Consider the following 14,161-nt stretch of genomic DNA (forward strand, 5'->3'; position numbering starts at 1 on the left):
ACTATGCCAAATGTTTCACAAACATTAACTCGTTTATCTCTAGGATGAGCCTAATGGGTGAAGTAACTTGCAGTCACGCAGCTAGTGCAGGCGAGGCTTGAAATGAAGAGCTCAGGGTAGGGTCCTGAGGTGTGGCTCCCACCCCCTGCCTCTCCCAGGAGCTCTGTCCCTGGGACACAGGTCAGTAAACATTGCAGGGGAGGGTAGTGGCTCTCTGGGAGGTCGTAGGTTAAGGCTTGGGCAGTAATGATGAAAACCATGTCTTGATCAACTCTCCTGTATTTAACTTGGTTGTTTAGTCACTCAGTCGTGTCCGACTCTTTGCGACCCCATGGACTATATAACCTGCCAGGCTCCTCTGTCCATGAAATTCTCCAGACAAGAATACTGGAGTGGGTTGCCATGTCCTCCTCCAGGGGATCTTTCTGACGCAGGGATTGAAACTGGGTCTCTGCTTTGAAGGCAGATTCTTTAACATTTGAGCCACAAGTGCTGAAATTCAGGTCTTGATCAACAGCCCTGTATTTAACTTACTCCCATCCAAAGACTGCTCCAGGCTCTCCTTATGACTTTGACTCCAGGAACTCAGCATACCCTTGACCATGTAAGGGTTAAAAAGTGGATTTGGGAGTACCGGTGAGTCTCCTGACTTCCCCTGCAGTCTTGACACAGTTAGCTTCTTCTTCTCTCTCATCTTTCCTGTTCTGGAACATATCATGTTATTCTATTTCACCCCAACCCCTTCTCCCAGCTGCTTTTAATTTTCTCTAAGACTTGTTCTCTGGGAAAGTGACGCAGGATAGCTCAGAAATCTTAAACCTGATTTCTTAAAGACGATGCTCCATTTTATTTAAAAAATAAATAAATAAAACAATTAGATAACTTTCCTAGTGGTATAGTGAGTAGGAATCCACCTTCCAAAGCAAGGGACACGGGTTCAATCCCTGGATCAGGAAGATTCCGCATGCCACTGAGTACCACAACTACTGAGCCTGTGCTCTGCAATGGAAGCCCACACAGCCTAGAGCCTGGCTCCATAACAAGAGAAGCCGCTGCAGTGATAAGCCTGTGCACCATCACACCCCGCTCGTTGCAACTAGAGAAAGCCCACATCAGAACAAAGACCCAGCGCAGCCAAAGATTAAATTAATTAATTAAAATATTAAAAATAAAATTAAAAAATTTAAAAGGTAGAAAAAATGTGTTCATAAAAAAAACAATTGGACCATCAAATTCTTTACAATACCAAAAAGATTTATGAAGAGCTAGCTTACTCTCTCTCCTGTACTTATAATGAAAAATGTGCTTAAGCAAAATAATAATAATTTGTTGGCCTCTATTACAGCTGGTAATTCTTTTTCGTGATGGTAACAACTTTTTTAGGGAAGAAATCTCACCAGAGATAATAATTTCATTTTTCTTTGCAGGGGCAGGTAAAGAAAACAAAATTACAGGAGGCTCTTTTTTCACATGCATATGCTAGAGGATTTTTTGCATAATATGTGATGGTGCTTCCTGTTATTGGAACAACCTGATGAAAATACTAATTCAAAGCCTGAGCGACATAGGCTGAACAACACGAGGCCAGCAGGGAGAACACTCACAGAACAGGACCAGAAACTGCCTGTCACAGCGGCAGGATGACAATGGCCCCTATCGTGCCTGCCATTCTACAGGACTTTGCTGTTTCTCCCCACTTCATCTCATTTGATGCCAAACACGTCCAGCTGCTGGTGGCTGAACTCCCAAGCGTCCTGCTGAAACCCACATGAGCCAGAGAACTCAGGTGTGTGAACCCAGGATCCTCGCCAGTTTATACAAACAGCATCAATCAGTGAAAATTATAGTGCTATTTTGGGAGCTCAGAGGAAATGAGACATGGGAAAATACGCTAAATAGACAGAGGTTGGATAAAATCATGGCAGTGAACAAAAAGAAGGCTAGCAATTGCAGACAAGTCCAATACATCAACTGTAATTAAAAATTATATGAAAGAATGACTCTTGGGTGAGGGGATGCCCAGTTGCTTTCACATACATTTATATCATTCTGTCCCTCACTAAGCATTTCTATGTGCCAAGTGTTGTGGTAGGTGTCAGGGCTATGAAGCAGAGAAGGAAGAATTGGTCCATACCTAAGAAGAAAGTCTTACAATGATAAGAAACTCTATCACACATTATGCACAAAATCCCCTAGCATCTGTGTATAATATATAAAAGATTATATATGTGCATATATAAGATTATATATTAATATAAAAGATTATATATATATATGCATCAGAATATAAAATCTTTTATATATATATTCCCTTTGAATGAAGAGAGAGCCACTGGAGGGCTTTGAGAAGCAGAGAGACCAGATTTGAGCTACAATTTTCATGGACAGTTCTGGATTCTGAATGGAGACCAGACTATAGAGAACATGGGGGCACAGCAGTGAGACTTCCTAAAACAGATAGGAGACAATACTAGCTTGGGTCAGTATGGGAGTGACAGAGGTGGGGCACAGGGGCTCGCATCACTCGGGCTCACCTGGCAGGTGACAGCAAACAACTCTCCTTCCCTGTCTGAGTCATTGATTAACCCACCGATGGCGCTTTCTGAAGAGCTATGCTCCTGATGTCTTCCTATCACACCTCTCTTGACATGTCTGACAACTCTTTGGTGACTTCCTGCCTTGTGAAACCGATAGCTCAGAATTTGTTTTGTAGCTCTGCTGGGTGAAAGATAGAGAAAAATGATTACCTCTATCTCCCGAAATTAAGCAGACAATGACTCCTACTAGAGTATAGAAATAAAGATGAATATCAGTTCAAGTCAACAGACTTACTTCTTTATTGCACAAACACGCCAGCAAGTCCACAGAGCAGTGCTTAGGGAAAGAAGCAGTGTGCTGATGGGGGCCACCTCCCCAAACGTATGTAGGAAGCAGAGATCACTTCTGGGAATGAAAAACATGCGGTACTTAGAGTGTGTTTTCATTATATAAAGAAATGAACCTCAGTTATGATATATAAAATCCCTCGGAAAAATTCCAGAAAGAGTGCCACTGAACAGATGTCTCATCTAGCAACTGGCCTGCGTTGAGTCATTGCCCCAGAACACATGCTTCATAAGTTTTTATTTCTCATTACTCTTCTTTTTTGATCCCTTCCTCAAAGCCCAAATCACTAATTGGCTCTTCTGACCACACTTGGGACTCTTAAGTGCCGGGATTTTAACAAGGCAGCAAAGTTCACACAATCCCTTTAACTAATCTAAGCAGCAAGTTTTCCTCTTTAAAAATTTCCATTAAGTCACCCTCTCATATATTTTCCCTCTGTGCTGGCACTTTATTCTTTTCCAATAAACAGAGAGAGGGGGACAAGGGGGAGGTGGGGGAGAATGGAACTTACAGATACAATGTTGAGAGAATGAAGCCAGCACACACAAAAAGTACCTGTGATATGATTCCATTATACAAAGTATGAAAATAGACATGAAAGAATCGAAGCTGTTAGAATTTAGACTCACAGTTTGCTCTTTGTGGGGAGTAGTGACAGGTAGGGAACAAAAGGGGTTATATGAGTACCAGTGATATGTCCTGTGTATTAATCATGATGCTAGTTATGAGGATCAGTCCAGTTGGAAGAAATTCATTAATCTGCACACTTGTGATATGTGAGCTTTTTATTTGTTTGGCTGTTTCATTGTGGCACACAGCATCTTTGTTTCCACTTGCAGGATCTTCATCGCAGCATGTGGGCTCTTAGCTGTGACTTGTGAACTCATGTGGGATCTAGTTCCCTGCTGCTAAGTCACTTCAGTCGTGTCCGACTCTATGTGACCCCATAGACGGCAGCCCACCAGGCTCCCCCGTCCCTGGGATTCTCCAGGCAAGAACACTGGAATGGGTTGCCATGACCAGGGATCAAACCTTCACCCCTGCACTGGGAGCACTCAGTCTTAACTGCTGGGCCACCTGGGAAGTCCCAGCTTGATAATAAACACTTTATACTTCATTAAAACTTTTTTTAAAAAGGAAAATACTAGCCATCTTCATGAGTATGAACCCCACTGGGGCTTCCCCAGTGGCTCAGACAGTAAGGAATCTGCCTGCAACTTTCCCTGTGTGCAGGTTCAATCCCTGGGTCGGGAAGATCCCCTGGACAAGGGATTGACAACCCACTCCAATAATCTTGCCTGGAGAAATCCATGGACAGAGGAGCCTGGCAGACTACAGTCCATGGGGTTGCAAAAAGTTGGACACTACTGAGTGACTAACATACAGCCATCTTCACAACAACAACCGCATCCAAATACTGTGAGAAAGAGCTGGCACTCAACGTACAAAGTGCATCCCCATAGACCAGGCAGTTCTGAGCACACTGTGGGTAAATTAGCTCATTTTTATCCTCAGAAAACTACTCTGCAAGGCAAATACTAAGGTTATTCCCATTTTACAGATAAAGAAACTGAAGCTTGGATAAGTAACTTGCCCAGCATCACACAACTTGCCCAGAACACACTGGACTTTGGATTTGAACCCAGGTTATCGGAACTCCAGAGCTCATCCTCTTTAGAGCTGCACCTTATGTCAGAGAAGCGAGGGCACTGAAGCTAGAATGGGGCACTGGGATTCCTAGCTCATGTCGCCCCACATGACCCCAGACTAGCATCCTTTGCCTGGGCTTTAACGCCCTTGTAAAGTAAACAGGTGGAGCTAATCATTCTCTTGTGGGGCCGCACAGCACAGTCCAGGATGTTTATCATTCCTGTCCCCTGCCCACTGCAGGGTGGTAGTGAGCCGGTGATTGTCACAGTTAAGGCAGCACCACACTTGTCCACCTGTGTGGTTCCTAAGAAGATGGTGCCCTGCCCTGGTTGAAAACCACTGTGCCACATGGCGATTGTAACAAAACACCAGCCTTGTGTGGACATGGATAATGGGAGAAGTTACACTTGTGTGGATGGCAGGAGGTATATAGGACATCTCTGTACCAGCGACTCAATTTTGCTGTGAGCCTAAAACTACTAATAAATTCTATTAAAAAAAAAAAAAAAACTAGAGACTTCTCTGGAGGTCCAGTAGTTAAGAATTTGCACTTCCACTGAAGGGGGAATGGGTTTGATCCCTGATTGGGGAACTAAGATCCGCATGCTGCATGGCACAATCAAAAAAATAAAACCAAAAACTAAGGCTACAAGCAAAAATATGGATCATGCAACAAATACATTGATGAGCAAAAGAAGCCAAATACAAAAGGGTACAAACTTCATGATTTCATGTATGTGAAGTTCAAGGTCACAGAAAAGTAAGGTGATAGAGGTCAGAATATTGGTTACCTCTGTGGGGCAGGTAATTAGCTTGGAAGGAGCAAGAGAATTTCCTACGGCTTTGGGAATGTTTATTTTGGATCACACACACACACTATATTTGAGTCTTCGGATTTCACAAAGAGGGCAGAGATGGAGAAGGGTCAAGGGGCTATTCCATAAAGACAGCCTAGCTGGAGCAATGATTTAGGGCTGGTAGAATCTAGACTGAGTCACTAGCCAAGGTTCTTTTAGTCTATCTTCTCTGTAACTTCTCAGTAGAAGCATATTTTATATTGATTCTAGGAAGACAATTTATTTTGTCAATTTCCTTAGCCTTTGAAATGGATTGAGCGAGCTCAGTTGGTACAAGTTAATTTGGAGGACTGTAACAGAGGGTATGTAATTATCTGCTCAGGTTTCAAGTTACTCAAATCCCAAACATGGGCTTTCAGAGAGTCTCATAGATTTTCCTGTTTATATTCAAACCAGAGATGCTGGTGAGGCATCAGAACTGACTGGAGGATCTGTTTGAGCTGTGACCCATTCATGCCCCTGCAGTTCACACGAGGTCTGGAAAGTTGATTACTGCTCAGTTTCTAAAGAGAAATGATGTGTGACGGAAAGGCTGAATTCAAGAATCTTTTTTTATGATGGAGAACAGTTTGGCAGGTGACACTGCAGCTGCAGAGGTAACGACAGTAACAGAATGTTGAGCGGTGTGTGTTTGGCAGGACTCCCTGAAGGTGATGATGCTCTGTTCAACTTCTAGATATCAGGAGCTTTCACTTTTTACCTCGTGTGGTCCTGGCATCAATCTTTGAAGTTAAGTCTTATTATTTCCATTTTTCAGATAAGGAAAGTAAAGCTCAGAATGATTAAGCAACCTTTACAAGTTCACTTAGCCAGTATCCTGAAAACCAGTGTCCCAGCCTCTGTTTTTAGAAAGCATGGTTCTAACATGTTTAGAAAGCCTCTGTTTTTAGAAAGCATCGGGGGAAACACAGAAGGGAAGGTCGCAGGAAGATGGAGGACTGGAATGATGCAGTTACAAGCCAAGAAATTGCCCAGAGCCACCAGAAATAGGAAAAGACAAGAATGGATCCTGCCCTGGAACCTTGGGAGGGAGCATGGTCCTACTGATACCTCAATTTAGAACTTCTGGCTTCCAGATCCATAAGAGAATTTTTTTTTAAAGTATGGTTCTGAGAACCATTACATTTTGGCTCCTAGTGGGGGCTGTTCCCCGCTGTGTCATCCACAGCATGAAAACTCAAGATGAGTGACGGCTGGAATGGAAAACTATAACAAAATGGAAAGAAATGCTCCAGCATGTAGACACAATCGTGAGTGATCCCCAGAGTCTGAAGAGCTCATTGAGGTTATGAGCTTCATTCAGTCCAATGAACAGTGAGACCCAAGAGTCTAAGTACTTTCATGGAATGGGAAACTTTACTTATCTAACTCCTTATAGTATACCCGCCCTTTTCAAGGGAAAGGACTATTCATCTGCTCACACAGTAAGGAGCAAAGGACTATTCCTAAGAATAAAAACATAAATTGGGCAAGGAAGGAGGAAACGGATTAGGTATCTTCATGTTGACCTTTCTGTTCACACTGTTTATTTAAATCTTTAACGCATCACGGTGGCTCAGAGGTAGAGACTCTGCCTGCAATGCAGGCGACTGGGGTTCCATCCCTGGGTGGGGAAGATCCCCTGGAGAAGAGAATGGCAACCCACTCCAGTATTCTTGTCTGGAGAATTCCACGGACAGAGGAGCCTGGTGGGCTACAGTCCATGGGGTCACAAAAGAATCGCACACAACTTAATGATGAAACAACAAAAAAAGGGAAAAGGTACATCTCTATTTTACAGAGAAGGAAGTCAAAGTTCAGAGAAGTGATAGAATTTGCCCAAAGCCACACTTCAGGGAAATGATTGAACTGGTATAACGGAGAGAAGTTTAGACAGCTCTGTGTGCAAATTCAACCCCAGTAATTCCTTGATCAGTGACATTGGATAACTTATCTCACTTATTTGCGCTTTGGTTTTCCAGTCTAATAAATAATTTATTATTTAGGATGTTTTGGGTTACATGGAATAGAAAACTCAAATCAAAATACCTTATAAGGTAAAGAAATTTTGGGACCTTCCTGGTGGTCACACAGTAAAGAATCCACCTTGCAATGCAGGGATTTGGATTCCATCCCTGGTTGGGGAACTAAGATCCCATAAGATTTATGGTGTGGCCAAAACAATTAATTAATTAATTTTTTAAAAGATAAGGAAACTTTATTATTTCATCTAAGAAGTTCCAAAGTGAGATATCAGGCTTAACTAATTCAGGGAATCAGTGACATCATTAGAGATTCAGGTTCTTCCCAATTCCCTGCTCTGCCACCTTCCAAAAGTTAGCTTTGTCCTCCAGTCTAGTCTGCCCTTGTGATGGTCTCGAGATTGCTGCCACTGCTCCAGGTGTCACATTTAGACAGGACAACATCCAGAGAAATGAAAGAGGTCAGTTCTTTTCATATGTTTCTTTCAATTAGCAAAGAAGCCTTTCCCAGAATCCCTACCCTAGTAGTGAAGTCGCCGTCCGACTCTTTGCGACCCCATGGACTGTAGCCTATCAGGCTCCTCCGTCCATGGGATTTTCCAGGCAAGAGTGCTGGAGTGGATTGCCATTTCCTTCTCCAGGGGATCTTCCCAACCCAGGAATCAAGCCTGGGTCTCCCGCATTGCAGGCAGATATTTTACCATCTGAACCACCATTGTCAAGAATTGAACCATATACCACATCTAAACCAATCACTCTCAAGGAGAATGGAACTACTATGGCTCACTTAGACCAATCAGGATTAACTTCTGAAGTAAATCCACCTAAGAAGGAGTAGATTCCCAAACAAAATCAGGTCATTCAATGCCAGCAAAGAAAAAGTTTATTGGATAGGGTAACATGAAGTCTTCTAAATAGGCTCGCCAGGTAAAACACAAGATACCCAGTTAAATTTGAGTTTTTGGGTAAATGGAACATATACTTTTACCAACAATTTATTATTTATTTAAAATCAAACTTAACCAGACATTTTGTATTTCCATTTGCTAAATCTGGCAAACCTACTTCTATAATTACCAAGATTAAGAGGAGAGAAATGTATGGGGTATAAAATTTAATCTTCTGGTAGAAGTGGCCCTGGGTCTTGGTTTAAATTTGGTGAAAAGAATAACAGGGCTTTTGGACTTCCTTGGTGGCCCAGTGGTTAAGACTCCACATTGCAGGGGACACAGCTTCAATCCCTAGTGGGGGAACTAAGATCCCATATGCCATGCTTTGAGACCAAAAAAAAAGAATAAGAGGGCTTTTATAAAACCCCAAAAATGTGAAGCAGGAACACTTATGCACAACTGGTGTGTCTTATAGATTGTTATCTCTGTTCTTTCCTCATTCTGATCTTAATTCAAAGAAAAACTTTCACTCACAGAAATAGTTTTTCTTCAGAAGGAATCAGATCTTTCACTTGAGTCATTTTCTGGGGCTAAGGCACTTTGGCTGTGTCCGACTCTTTGGGTGCCTACGGACTGTGGGCCCCCAGGCTGCTCTTCCCAACTACAGGCAGATTCTTTACCATCTGAGCCACCAGGGGAGCCCAGTCTGACCTGGTGTTCAGCTGGGTTCTTTACCACTAGTGCCACTTGGGAAGCTCTGTGTAATGAAACCTCCATAACAAAACCAAAGGACTGGTTTTGGGTGGCAAATATGGGGAGATGCGGAGACAGTGGTACAGAGAGAAACCAGGCTTGTCTCACCTGAATCAAAATTCCTAAACATAAATTTTACTGCCTTAGAGAGCCTGGAGTCCTTGGATCACTTGCCTTGTGAAGCATTTCTTTGGGCTTCTATACATTTAAGATTTGGAAGGATCATCACCATGACAAGAGTCAGTACTGGTATTTCTGCTTTGTTTTCTTGATGAGCCTTAGTGAGAGTGAGAGTCACTCCGTGGTGTTTGACTCTTTGAGACCCATGGACGATATAGTCCATGGAATCCTCCAGGCCAGAATACTGGAGTGGGTAGCCTTTCCCTTCTCCAGCGGATCTTCCCAGCCCAGGGATCAAGCTCAGGTCTCCTGCATTGCAGGCAGATTCTTTACCAGCTGAGGCACAGGGAAGCCCAAGAATACTGGAGTGGGTAGCCTATCCCTTCTCCAGCGGATCTTCCTGACCCAGAAACCAAACTGGGGTCTCCTGCATTACAGGCGGATTCTTTACCAGCTGAGCTACCAGGGAAGCCTTAATGAGCCTTAGACAAACACTAAATGCCTGATTTTCTTTTTCATTGGCTATTTTATATTCTTCTGGTCAGCCTCTTCTATGGTTGAGCCACAAATATCAAGTTTTTAAATTTTCTTTCTTGTACCTCCTGTGATTAAATTCAGACAAATAAAAATTCGGCAAGACTGTTTGGACTACTGTAGATGAACGACAATTGGCAAGATGTTTAAACTTAGAAAGTGTCCAAAACACTTTTATATAATTTAAATTTGTTGAAAGCCTCTGCAGGATGAAGCAGCAATTATAAATATAAATCTCTCTCTTAAAGACCAGAGGTTTTATTAAGCACACAAAGCAAATGATTTACCTCTAAACAGATAAAAAAAAAAAAAAAGAAAATTAGTTTCTTGTTGTACCAAATGTCCAGTTTCATCATTTAGATATAAGTGAAGAGATTGACAACGGGTAGAATATAGTCACGATCGTTATCCCTTACACTAGGCTTGTTTTATGATTTTAACATCTGAATTCTTCTCCACAGACCTAGATTATCCATCAAGCAGAGAAGTTTACATTTCAGGGGGATAAGAGATGGACTCTGAAAGGAAACAATTTGATGAGAGAATTGTTATCTCTTTAGAGAAAATGTCAGGGAAAATACAGAAGAAAATGATTTTTTTTTTTTTAAAAGACCATGGTTGAGCTTAATTATAAGAACTTTGTCTTAAGTTGATTAATTCATAAAGTAGGTTTTTTGTGTAGCCTGCCTGGGTCCTTGCAGGAATCATGCAAGTCCAAAGAAAGAATATAGAACATAGAATCTCAAGACACAAAATACTTCTCTATCCAAGCCTTTTACTTCATTTTGCCTGTAATTAAAGAGGATTCCTGGGACCTCTGTGTCAGTCCAGTGGTTAAGACTCTGCTTCCAAATTAGGGGGTGCGAGTTTAATCCCTGGTTGGGGAACTAAGATCCCACATGCCATTTGGCCAAAAAAAAAAAAAAGATATGATTCTCTTCTCCAAGAGACTCATACTTCCAATGTCATACTTTCCCTTTTCAGAGACAGGACTTACCATCTTTTTTGCTTTCACAGTCATCTACAGCGTTTGAATCAAGTCAACACCTGTATTTTGACCAGCAGCCATGTGTCATACCCACCATGAGCCCACACAACCTTAGAATGAGTAAGATTCATTTCAGGCTTACCTTCCAAGAGCTCAAAGAGCCATCTACCCACACTGTTTCCAGCTACCCGTGGGATGTCAAGATTTAAAGGCACAAGCCTCACCCAAAAACTTTGCCCTTAATCGGGTAATGTGAACAGAAAAACAACAAAGATTCTACTGACATTCAGAATACTTAGGTGACTCAGCTTATTTCCAGATGACCAGAGGCATTTAGCTTTCTCCTGATTGCAGAAAGCAATGTTCTCTTTATCCTTTTGTTATAGCACCGACCATGGTCATGCTCTACAAACGCAGAGAACTTACCATTACTTTAAAATGCTTAACACTGTCTTGCTCCCGTGTGTCCATTCATGCTAACCCCTCTGCATAGGATATACACTCCTGCAATCCCCGTCTAGCAAACTCCTATTCTTTTTTTTTCTTTTTTATTGGCCTTGAGGCATGTGAGATCTTAGTTTCTGAACCAGGGATCCAACTCACGTCCCCTGCATTGGAAGCACAGAGTCTTATCCACTGGACCGCCAGGGAAGCCCCACTCCAATTAAATTTTCACAGCAGCCTGTCATAAACCCCACCCTGACTTTCTTCTCCTTTCCTCTCAGCACAACACCCTCTTCTGTGCTCTGCACCTCTTTCTAAGTAGCCGTAGGATACCACCCTTCCTCGTTGTACTATGGTCAGCTCTGTGTGTACTTTCTCTGCTTGGCTGAACTCCTTTGGGAGCCCCATTCATCTCAGGGTCTTCTGCACATGTCATGGATAATGACCTTGTTTTTTATTAGTGGTCTTGCATTTATGTAATTCTCTACCTCTGGAAATTTAAGAAGTGTGTCTTGTCCAATTATTGCACACATAAATGAAGGATAATTGCTCCATTTCTGGAAAAACCAAACCTGTATTTCTATCTATCCTCAGAAAAAAGACCTTGGTTTTCCCGGGCTAATAAGAGAATAATTCATTTATAAGAATTCTTTGAATGCCTTCACTGTGCCTAATGAGAGGAATCAAGAAAATTAGAAACCCTTCCTGCACAATACAAATAGTCATTGGTATGCCTGATACTTAACAATACAGTCATTAGTATTGTGTCAGATGTCCCCTGGCTCCAATCTAATCTGCTCACATTTGCCTACTAGAAGGTCACGGCTCATCCTCACCTTCCCCGCTTATACAGTCTTTGCAGGAGCACGGGCTTTTCTGGGGCTGTCTCACCATTTCCTCCCTTGCTCCCAGCTATGTGGTTTTGAAACGGAGCAGGGCTCTATGGTCCTTGCCCCCGACCGCGTCCTCGGCCTGCTTCTTGTCTGTGGAAAATTCTAGTCAAAGAAGTTTAACCAGAGAAATGAGAAATACAGAAATAAAGGAAAACAGTCAAAGGAGAATAAATAATAATACTTAGGACCTTTAGTTCTTTCTCAAGGACTATAGATAATATTCTGAGCCATATCCTGTGAGCTGTCTTACCGACACTAAAACACCAGGGGGGGAAGTTAACTACATGATGACCAGACTGCACCCAGGACATGAGCTGCCACAGTTCAGAGAACTGGCCTCAAAGAAATGGGAACAAATGGACCCTGGAACTGAAGAGTAACTGTACCTTAAGCAAGATGATGCTGGTCAGACCACTGATGACCAATGTGAAGATGACTGTTTGAGATGACTGCTGTTTCTGCATGTAGCCCCCCTCACTCTGTCTGTAAGAGCTCTCACCCTCTGCTTGTCAGTGGGGAGAGGGGGGCGGGAATCAGCCTTTGGACAAGATGTCTGCCACCCTCCCCATCCCCTAGTTGCCAGCATCTGAAATAAAGCACTTGAGAACTGGCCACAAAGAAATGGGAACATATGCACCCTGGAACTGAAGATTAACTATACCTGAGATCAAATCGAAAAAGCAAGAGAGTTCCAGAAAAACATCTATTTCTGCTTTATTTACTACGCCAAAGCCTTTGACTGTGTGGATCACAATAAACTGTGGAAAATTCTGAAAGAGATGGGAATACCAGACCATCTGACCTGCCTCTTGAGAAATTTGTATGCAGGTCAGGAAGCAACAGTTAGAACTGGACATGGAACAACAGACTGGTTCCAAATAGGAAAAGGAGTACATCAAGGCTGTATATTGTCACCCTGCTTATTTAACTTCTATGTAGAGTACATCATGAGAAACGCTGGGCTGGAAGAAGCACAAGCTGGAATCAAGATTGCCAGGAGAAATATCAATAACCTCAGATATGCAGATGACACCACCCTTATGGCAGAAAGTGGAGAAGAACTAAAGAGCCTCTTGATGAAAGTGAAAGAGGAGAGTGAAAAAGTTGGCTTAAAGCTCATCATTCAGAAAACTAAGATCATGGCATCTGGTCCCATCACTTCATGGGAAATAGATGGGGAAACAGTGGAAACAGTGTCAGACTTTATTTTTTTGGGCTCCAAAATCACTGCAGATGGTGACTGCAGCCATGAAATTAAAAGACGCTTACTCCTTGGAAGGAAAGTTATGACCAACCTGGATAACATATTAAAAAGCAGAGACATTACTTTGCCAACAAAGTCCGTCTAGTCAAGGCTATGGTTTTTCCTGTGGTCATGTATGGATGTGAGAGTTGGACTATGAAGAAAGCTGAGCACCGAAGAATTGATGCTTTTGAACTGTGGTGTTGGAGAAGACTCTTGAGAGTCCCTTGGACTGCAAGGACATCCAACCGGTCCATTCTAAATGAGGTCAGTCCTGGGTGTTCATTGAAAGGACTGATGCTTAAGCTGAAAGTCCAGTGCTTTGCCACCTCATGTGAAGAGTTGACTCATAGGAAAAGACCCTGATGCTGGGAGGGATTGGGGGCAGGAGGAGAAGGGGATGACAGAGGATGAGATGGCTGGATGGCATCACCGACTCGATGCATATGAGTCTGAGTGAACTCCGGGAGTTGGTGATGGACAGGGAGGCCTGGCGTGCTGCAATTCATGGGGTTGCAAAGAGTCGGACACGACTAAGCGACTGAACTGAACTGAACTGAAACCACCAAGATGATGATGGTCAGACCACTGATGACCAATCTGAAGATGACTGTTAGAGATGACTGCTTTTTCTGCATGTTGGTCCTTTCCACCAACCTGGCCTGTTTATTGGCTTTCTAGGGGCAAGCAGCTGGAACTGCCCCCCGCCCCACCCCACACTCTTTTGGTAACAGATCTCCCACATTATCTTCCAAGCTTCACTAAATTCTTATTGCTCTCTTCTGACACTCTTATGAGGTCTCATGTTTATCAACCAAAATGACCTAACTTAAGGATGTAAACATGCCACCATTACACAATCACTAAGTATTAGACCTAGAAGGTCTCAGAAAAGCAATGAGACAGGATCCAAAGACCATGGATGGGGTTTCATTTCTCCTC

The sequence above is a fragment of the Bos taurus genome, chromosome 14 (genome assembly GCF_002263795.3).
Source record: "Bos taurus isolate L1 Dominette 01449 registration number 42190680 breed Hereford chromosome 14, ARS-UCD2.0, whole genome shotgun sequence".
In the NCBI taxonomy this organism is placed as follows: Eukaryota; Metazoa; Chordata; class Mammalia; order Artiodactyla; family Bovidae; genus Bos; species Bos taurus.